Raw genomic sequence first — 7782 nt, 5'->3', positions numbered from 1 at the left:
TATGCGCTCCTCTCTGTGCACTGATTTACATCCTGTAGTAATCTGTGTATGCTGCCAAAGAGGGCATTACACCAGCCAGTGCTGAGAGTGTACTTGGCTCATGCCCCGAAAACTTCCGTAATTTTTAAGGATACGCCATTATAGCTATAAGGTTTTTATTTGAAACAGGAATTTTATGGAGTATATGTTTTAGGATGAGTAACGACACTTGGAGTACCATGTACACTGCTGGAAAAAAAGAATAATACATCTGGAAAGACGACGTCGATTTTGATCTGATGGTGGCATATGTCACCTGGATAGTAGATGTACTGAGACCGGATTCAACGCCGTCCATCAAGAAATAGCGAAGTGGCATAACTACCAGAGCGCCATCTGTGTCTACCATTTAATAAGGAATATTCATAGACATAAGGCTCATTGTGGTACAAACGCGTGAAGCAAGTGGGCAATCATGGCACAGAGACGCACTCGTACTTCCTACAGCCAACTGAGCGAGTTTAAAGCTGTCAAATTGTGGCCTTCTGAGTGGTTCAAATGGCTCTGAGCACTATGGGACTTAACATCTGAGGTCATCAGTTCCCTAGAACTTAGAACTACTTAAACCTAAGTAACCTAAGGACATCACACACATCCATGCCCGGGGCAGGGTTCGCGCGGTTGCAGACTGAAGCGCCTAGAACCGCTCGGCCACTGCGGCCGGCTTCTTCCGAGTGGCAGGATAGTTAGTCCATTTGGAGAATTGCCAAGTTGGACATGCTGCTTCAGTTGGGCAACGATGCTGGTATCAGTGGTCGCGTGAATATTCTCAATCCGTAGACGCGATTCTGGACGTCCACACAGCACAGACTCCATCCGAGATCGACGTATTGTAAAGGCAGCAGTGGCAGAACTTACAGGTACCACAACACACGTAAGAGGGCTTGTGAGTCCAAATGTGTCAACCCAATCTGTTGCAAACCAGTCATTACCAGTGAGACTACCGGGATGCACACCTCTAGTCTATCTTCCACTCATGCCACAGCAGCGATGTGCTCATCTTGACTGGTGCCGTCAGAGGATTATTTGGAAGATGGAAGAGCGCGCCGTGGTCTTCAGTGATGAAAGCAGATTCAGCCTGCACTCAAGTGCACGCACGTCGTAGACCAGGTTAGCGTTGTCTAATAGAGTGCAGTTGTCTAGGACACACTGGCTCCACCCCTAGGCCTTATGGTCTGGGTTGCGACAAGCTTAAACCCTCGTTCAGCTTTGGTGTTTCTGGGTGTGACGCTAACCAGTGCAGAATGTTGTTAGATCCGTCCCTTTGCCGTTCTTGCAACAGGAAGCTAATGCATTGTTCCAACAGGATAATGTACGCCCACACACTGCCCGTGAAACTCATCGCGCTCTGCAAGACGAGCAGTAACTTTCCTGGTCAACACGATCTCCGGACTTGTCTCCAGTCGAGCACATGTGGGATATGATGGAACGAGAAGTGACTCGAGCGACTCGTCAACCAACAGCTCTTACAGAACTACGTAGTCAGGTCGAGCAGGCGTGGCATAATGTATCCTAGGACAGTATTCGCCATCCGCACAATCGACTGGATACCAGGGTCAGCGCCTGCATTGCCTCCCTTGGAGGCTACACCACGTACTAGTATAGGTGTTTCTGTTTCTGATGGGTCAATACCTGGTGCAAGAGGACCGCTTGAGGTACTGATCTGCAAATCAAATCATTTCATCTTCTCCATATACTCTGTTGCAAAAATAAATCTTGAGTGAATTGGAAACCTCTAAAAAAGTGTACAAATTTTCTCTGGCAGTGTATATCAGTAATGGGCCAACGGCCTTGCTGCAGTGGTAACATCGGTTCCCGTCTGATCACCGAAGTTAAGGACTGTTGGGCTGGACAAGCACTTGGATGGGTGACCATCTGGTCTGCCGAGCGCTGTTGGCAAGTGGGGTGCACCCAGCCCTTGTGAGGCAAACTGAAGAGTTACTTCATCGAGAAGTAGCGGTTCCGGTCTCTGAAACTGACATACGGCCAGGAGAGCGGTGTGCTGACCACATGCCCCTCCCTATCCGCATCCAGTGATGCCTGTGGGCTGAGGATGACACGGCGGCCAGTCGGTACCTTTGAGCCTTCATGGCCTGTGCGGGAGGAGTTTAGTTTAGTATATCAGTAATTAAAAACAGGTATCACTTAGGATTTAAGGTCATGGCTATTAAGCCTAAAGAATACTAGGAGCTGTAATCTGGAAAAGTGTGATCACTAGGGAAAATAGTAAGCAGGTTCAAAATTAGCGTCGAATGCAGTAGTTATACAGGTATATTACGTAGTTGGATACGATTATGTTAGGTCATGGTAGAGATCCGTTGAATTAAAACAAGAATGAGGAGTCGCAAAGGTATTGATCGGTTAGGTTTTACTGTCTTCACGTCATGTGGCACAGACTCAAAACAGAAAAATCGCCGAGATAATTCATGGACGCGAGGCGAGCCATGGCTATGACATCGGCCATTAACCCATTACAGGTCCCTTCAGAAGCAATGCTCATGATAGCGGCAAATCCTCGCACAATAGCCGACCAAGCGAAAGAGTGAAATTGTATTAGGTGTCAAGAAGATACGTGGAAGCAAAGGAATTAAAGGGATGGTTTTACATATGTCACATCTGAAGCTGGTATAGAAGCCTGTAAATGGGGAACAATGGAGGAAAATATAGAATTGTTGGTCCACCTCCGTAACTGAGTGTTCAGGGTGGCTAGCTGCTACGCAGGGGACACTGGTTCGATTGCCGGTACTGCCATGGATCTTTCCTTGGTGGGAGGACTGGAACGGGGTGCAATCAGCCTCGTGAGGCCATTTCAGCAGCTACCATACGAGGTGCATTCAAGTTCTTAGGCTTCCGATTTTTTTTCTAACTAACTACTCACCCAAAATCGATGAAACTGGCGTTACTTCTCGACGTAATCGCCCTGCAGACGTACACATTTTTCACAACGCTGACGCCATGATTCCATGGCAGCGGCGAAGGCTTCTTTAGGAGTCTGTTTTGACCACTGGAAAATCGCTGAGGCAATAGCAGCACGGCTGGTGAATGTGCGGCCACGGAGAGTGTCTTTCATTGTTGGAAAAAGCCAAAAGTCACTAGGAGCCAGGTCAGGTGAGTAGGGAGCATGAGGAATCACTTCAAAGTTGTTATCACGAAGAAACTGTTGCGTAACGTTAGCTCGATGTGCGGGTGCGTTGTCTTGGTGAAACAGCACACGCGCAGCCCTTCCCGGACATTTTTGTTGCAGTGCAGGAAGGAATTTGTTCTTCAAAACATTTTCGTAGGATGCACCTGTTACCGTAGTGTCCTTTGGAACGCAATGGGTAAGGATTACGCCCTCGCTGTCCCAGAACATGGACACCATCATTTTTTCAGCACTGGCGGTTACCCGAAATTTTTTTGGTGGCGGTGAATCTGTGTGCTTCCATTGAGCTGACTGGCGCTTTGTTTCTGGATTGAAAAATGGCATCCACGTCTCATCCATTGTCACAACCGACGAAAAGAAAGTCCCATTCATGCTGTCGTTGCGCGTCAACATTGCTCGGCAACATGCCACATGGGCAGCCGTGTGGTCGTCCGTCAGCATTCGTGGCACCCACCTGGATGATACTTTTCGCATTTTCAGGTCGTCATGCAGGATTGTGTGCACAGAACCCACAGAAATGCCAACTCTGGAGCGATCTGTTCAACAGTCATTCGGCGATCCCCCAAAACAATTCTCTCCACTTTCTCGATCATGTCGTCAGACCGGCTTGTGCGAGCCCGAGGTTGTTTCGGTTCGTTGTCACACGATGTTCTGCCTTCATTAAACTGTCGTACCCACGAACGCACTTTCGACACATCCATAACTCCATCACCACATGTCTCCTTCAACTGTCGATGAATTTCAATTGGTTTCACACCACGCAAATTCAGAAAACGAATGATTGCGCGCTGTTCAAGTAAGGAAAACGTCGCCATTTTAAATATTTAAAACAGTTCTCATTCTCGCCGCTGGCAGTAAAATTCCATCTGCCGTACGGTGCTGCCATCTATGGGACGTATTGACAATGAACGCGGCCTCATTTTAAAACAATGCGCATGTTTCTATCTCTTTCCAGTCCGGAGAAAAAAAAATCGGAGGCCTTAGAACTTGAATGCACCTCGTACTGTGTACTAGTGGGTCCAAGTTACGAAAACTGACAAGATCATGGCTGGGAGAGTGTTGTACAGACTCCACGCCTATCTGTACCACATCCAATTACGCCGTCTGGCTAAGGATGATACGGTGGTCGATTGGTACTTTCGGACCCTTGGATCTGTGGGAAAAAACAGAATTATAGGACGGCAGGTATGGAGCTGGTATAGTGCCTGTAGTTAGGAGCATTGTAGGCCATTGTACAGCGCATTTGGAGCTTGTATAGCACCTGTAGTTGGGACAATGGTATCAGAGAGCTCTTGAAGAGGACGCACTGAATAAATCTCTCAGAGCAGTAGAAATTAATATAGACTTAATGAAAAGCAAAAGTGGTAATAGTTTACAGTCGTTAAAATGATTCCCTGATTACTCAGTCTTGAAAACACAACTTAGACATGGTTATCAAGGATTTCTCACTGTTGCGAAGAAGTTTTTCCTAATTGCTAAGGTACAAAATACTGTTCATAAACCACAAAGTTCCCACAGGCCACTAAACGCGATACAGCAGGACAGTGCATATACCATTCAGTTAACGTGGGTTAGTTTTGTTGCCCATAGGTTAACGAAGGGCTTAGCCCACAGTACATGTATTCTACGTGATAGCAGTAAACGTTGGGCAGAAGGTTAATTAAGTAAACATGTAGAAGATGATATGGTAAGGAGTAGTTAAGAGCAAATCAGACGGTACTGCCGGGACGCCTCGCCAATACCTGCCTTGCCCACGTAGTAGAGCCAAAAGATGCCCATGACGAACAGACTGACAAAGGACAGAGCTACTCATGAAGCGCAAACACAGTGTGTGTGCCAAATGCTAGTGAGACAGCAAGGGAAGTGTAAACGAAGTAAAGAACCATGCAAAACTGTGAGTGTAGTAGTGAGGACAAAACGTAAATAAGTGTAAACACGGAGTGTTCCTGGAGGAATGATAAATATTCGGGGATATCACAGGAATGATCATTCGAAGCGAAACATTCTGGTGAAAATGGGGTCTAAATTCATTATCGTAAGAGCTATGAGCACTTCTTTATATTCGATTTTATATATATATATATATATATATATATATATATATATATATATATATATATATATCCCGTGTGGGGTTGTTGGTACTCCCATCGGGCACCTCCCCGGGTGGCGGATAGGGGAAAGCTTCCTAGATATAGGTGGTACTGGGGAAGTGAAATACCCAGGGAGAACCAAAAACCAATAAACCAAGTGGTGTCTGTTCAGCATCTGGCGGCCAGTGGTCAGCGTCTGTTCCTCTAGTTGAGGCGGCTGCATAAAATCTTCTCGAACTCAAAAATCGAGTCGTATACCTGTGGTCTCAACAGAGATCACCACAAAACTAAAATTCAACTTGAACGCATGATGGAAAATACGACCACAGTCACTACCCCAGGCACCAGTCGATAGACTGGATTCACCTGATCATCGGATTCTGGGGGATCAGGGACACCATGCGGAGAAGAATCGGAGCTTCTAAAAAACTCCTCACACTCTCAAAACGAAACGTAAAAATTTTATTGGTACAATTAATGTGAACACCCTCGCTAAAACAGGCAAATTAAAGCAACTTACCAACGCAATGGGGAAATTTAACCTGAAAATCACTGCACTGCAAGAGACAAGATTCACAGATGAAGGACACTTTAACACAGAGAATTACAGGATCTACAAGGGTAAACCTGCCATAAAAGTAAGAGACCAACTACCACTTTTCGGAACAGGATTCGCCGTACACACTTCCGTACTCGACTCAGTTATTGACTTCACGTCTCCCAATGAAAGAGTCTCCCTGTTATCAGTAAAATCAGCTAATAAAGCATACACTCTGATCAATGTGCACGCCCCCACAAATCACTACAATAAAATCTACCCTGAAACAGTGGAAGAAACAACAAATAAAGTACCTAGGCACCATGTGAAAATCTTAGTAGGTGATTTTAACGCACAATTAGGGAAGGAAAAAAAATTCAGAGATACCACTAGACCCCACACCAAAAGCAAACGTACCAACAAGAATGGTGAAAAATTAATCGACTTCTGCAGAAACTTTGGACTTAAAATAATGAGTGCCCAGTTTCAAAAACCTGCACATAAATTAACCACATGGAGATCACCCAGTCTTAGACAGGGTAAATACCAAGGCCACCCAAAAGTACCAAACCAGATCCGGAATATCTGCAACTCAACAAAGAAAAAATCAACATGCAAATTAATCAGGAAAAATCAACAGACTGAAAGAAACTAACAGAGAAAATTCAGGAAGCCCTCAAATTAGGACAACCCCCTCGCAACAGGAAACATCGCTGGTGGAATGCAACCTGTGATGAGGCAGTCGACAACCGAATAACTGTATGGAAAAAATTTAGCAGTCACAAAACTGAAGAAAACTGGGAGAACTTTCTTAAAACCCAAAAACAGACCTCAAAAATAATTAGAAAAGAAAAACGGGGATATGACAACAACAGACTCTCTGAAATCCAGCAGGATTTCATCAAAAATAATACAAGAAATTTTTATAAGACTTTCAGAGAAAACTTACAGGGATACCAAGCGCCTAGCTTGTGCTTCAAGAAACCCGATGGCTCTTTGGAAACCAACACGAAAAATAACTGCAAAATCTTAGCCCAATATTTCAGTTCCCTCCTCAACTGCGAACCACCCCAAGAAAAACTTGTCTTCTCTTCTCCAGTATTCACACACCCAGACTCACATGACCCGGATCTTGAAGAAATTATGGAGATAGTCAAGCAGTTGAAAAATAACAAAGCACCAGGAGAAGATGGGATCATTGCTGAGTTCTGGAAACTAAACGATCCTATACTTATGCAGAAATTACACCATATAATGTCAGACATATGGATAACGGAGCAGATACCAGAGGACTGGAAATGCGCTCTAATTCACCCGCTACACAAAAAGGGCGACAAGACAGACATGAACAACTACAGAGGAATTTCCCTGCTCTCAGTCGCTTACAATATTCTTTCCAAAGCGCTTTTAAACAGGATAGAATCCCAAGCAGATACACTAATTGGTGAATACCAGGCCGGATTCAGAAAAGGACGCTCATGTGCGGAACAGATCTGGTGCTTAAAGACAATATTACAAATGAGGAAATGCAGAAATACAGTAGTTACATTCATCGACTTCAGGAAAGCATATGATTCAGTGGACCGTGGAACCCTGTTTAAAATCGTGGAAGAATTTGGGATCGACCGAAAGACACGAAAAATCACAGAACAGACACTTACAGGAACAACGGACAGAGTGAAATTCATGGGTGAAGTATCAGAACCCTTCGAAATCAAATCTGGAGTCCGACAGGGGGATGGACTATACCCAATCCTTTTCAATATTGTTCTAGAAAAGATAATCAGGGAATGGGAACCTCACGTAAAGGGTATCAAAATTGGTATCAAGAAAGAGAAACGAATTAAAGTCAAGTGCCTTGCTTTCGCTGACGATATTGCAATTATCACCAATAACAGAACAGAAGCGATTCACGCACTGGAAAAACTACATGAAATTTCACAAAAAACCGGACTACAGATATCTTATGA

At 44.8% G+C, this 7782-nt stretch overlaps 1 pseudogene; it reads left to right on the top strand.

The window, feature by feature from the left end:
- Window positions 1-1820: 1820 nt before the first annotated feature.
- On the top strand, window positions 1821-1938 carry LOC126185856 (5S ribosomal RNA; annotated as a pseudogene).
- The last annotated feature ends 5844 nt before the right edge of the window (window positions 1939-7782 follow it).

The sequence above is a fragment of the Schistocerca cancellata genome, chromosome 4 (genome assembly GCF_023864275.1).
Source record: "Schistocerca cancellata isolate TAMUIC-IGC-003103 chromosome 4, iqSchCanc2.1, whole genome shotgun sequence".
Lineage (NCBI taxonomy): Eukaryota > Metazoa > Arthropoda > Insecta > Orthoptera > Acrididae > Schistocerca > Schistocerca cancellata.
Note: the sequence above shows the minus strand (reverse complement) of the source record. Positions and strands in the feature narration are given on the sequence as shown.